At 39.3% G+C, this 2242-nt stretch overlaps 1 protein-coding gene across 1 annotated transcript in view; it reads right to left on the reverse strand.

Moving 5' to 3' along the window:
- NINJ2 (ninjurin 2) overlaps positions 1 to 2242 on the reverse strand; it is a 175818-nt gene that overhangs the window by 35956 nt on the left and 137620 nt on the right.

The raw sequence follows: 2242 nt of genomic DNA on the forward strand, positions 1-2242 counted from the left end.
TCATCCTTGGTAGAGTGCCATGGCATTATAGCTCACAGCAACCTTTGAACTCTTGGGTTAAGCGATTCTCTTGCCTCAGCCTCCCGAGTAGCTGGGACTACAGGTGCCCACCACAATTCCCGGCTATTTTTCAGAGACAAGGTCTCACTCTTACTTAGGCTGGTCTCAAACTCCTGAGCTCAAGCAATCCACCAGCCTTGGCCTCCCAGAGTGCTGGAATTGCAGGCATGAGCCACTGCACCTGGCCACTCTTCAATGTCTTTCAATGAAGTTTTACAATTTTCTGTGTACAGATAATGCATGTCTTACATTTTATTTAATTCTAGGTACTATATTGTATTTCTGTTATGGTAAATGAAGCTTTTGTATTTGTTTTAATTTTTGATTTTTAGAGACAGGGTCTCACTCTGTCACCCAGGCTAGTGTAGTGTCATGATCATGACTCACTGTAACCTCTAATTACTGAGCTCAAAAATCATCCTACCTCAGATGCCCAAAGTGCTGGGATTACAGGTATGAACCCTTTTACCTGGCCCAAATGGAATTATTTTTGTAGTAGCACAAACATATTTATTTATTAACCAAAGGGATGAACTTAATTAAACCAGCACTTTGAAATAGTTGCATGTAAAATATTTGTGATGAAGATAATTGAATGCAGAAATAAAAAATAAAAGCAGTATGGAGATTAAAAATAAATAAATAAATAAATAAATAAAATGAAGTTGCAGGCTGGGCACAGTGGCTCACACCTGTAATCCTAGTTCTCTGGGAGGCCAAGGCAGGTGGATTGCCCGAGCTCAGGAGCTTCAGACCAGCCTGAGCAAGAGCAAGACCCCATCTCTACTAAAAGTTTAAAAAAAGTAGCTGAGTTTTGTGGCAGCCGCCTGTAATCCTAGCTACTCAGGATGCTGGGGCAAGATGATCACTCAAACCAAGTAGTTTGAGGTTCCTGTGAGTTACGGCACCATGGCACTTTACCCAGGGCGACAAAGTGAGTCTCAAAAATAACTAAGTAACTAACTAATTAAATAAATAAATAGTCACAATAAGGATTCCATTAAAAGAAAAACAAACAAAAGTTTAAGAAAAGAAAAAACAGCAAAAGCAGAAGATAAACTAGTGATTCTGCAATGGGGAAGAATTTTTCAAATATAAAAAAGTTGTGGAATTCACAATGGAAAAGATTAATAGACATGTTAAACTTTTGGCACCTGAAAAACTTCCTAAAATTAACATGCACTAATTTATGCATGCCATAAATAGTACAAATTTATATTCTAAACAAAGCAATACACTTAACACTTCTAGTAACCCTGATGATCTCAGTTTTCTCAAATAAAACAAAATGCATTTACATACACCAGAAAAAAAAAGGAAGGTTAATCACTAAAATGTTAGCAGTTGTAGGTAGTGGGGATATGAGTGATGTCTAGTTCTACCATCTGTGTGCCCTTGGGCAAGTCAGTTAACATTTTTGTTGTTGTTTGTTTGTTTTTGAGACAGAGTCTCACTATGTTGCCCTGGGTAGAGTGTTGCAGCATCACAGCTCACAGCAACCTCAAACTCTTGGACTCAAGCAATTCTCTTGCCTCAGCCTCCCAAATAGCTGGGACTACAGGCACCCACCACAATGCCCGGCTATTTTTTGGTTGCAGTTGTCAATATTGTTTAGCAGGCCCAGGCTGGGCTGGAATGCACCAGCCATGGTGTTTGTGGCTAGTGCCCTACCCACTGAGCTAAGGGCACCAAGCCTCAAGGATTTTTATTCACATTTAGTACTCATGTCATTAATAATTTTATTTTGTTTTATTTTTAATTTATTAAAAAAAATTTTTTTTATTGTTGGGGATTCATTGAGGGTACAAGAAAGCAGGTTATACTGATTGCATTTGTTAGGTAAAGTCCCTCTGATAATTGTGCCTTGCCCCTAAAAGATGTGTCACACACCAAGACCCCCACCCCCCTACCTCCCTCTGCTCTTCCTTCTCCCACCTCTCCCTCCTTCCCTCTCTCTGTTCTCCCTCTCCCCCACCCCCATGTACTAAGTCATTAATTGTCCTTATATTAAAATTGAGTACACAGGATTCATACTTCTCTATTTTGGTGATGCTTCATTAAGAATAATGTGTTCCACTTCCATGCAGGTTAATACAAAGGATGTAAAGTCTCCATTTTTTAATGGCTGAATAGTATTCCATGGTATACATACACCACAGCTTGTTAATCCATTCCTGGGTTG

This window comes from Otolemur garnettii, unplaced genomic scaffold (genome assembly GCF_000181295.1).
Source record: "Otolemur garnettii isolate 467f Iridium unplaced genomic scaffold, OtoGar3 scaffold00104, whole genome shotgun sequence".
NCBI classification, from domain to species: Eukaryota; Metazoa; Chordata; class Mammalia; order Primates; family Galagidae; genus Otolemur; species Otolemur garnettii.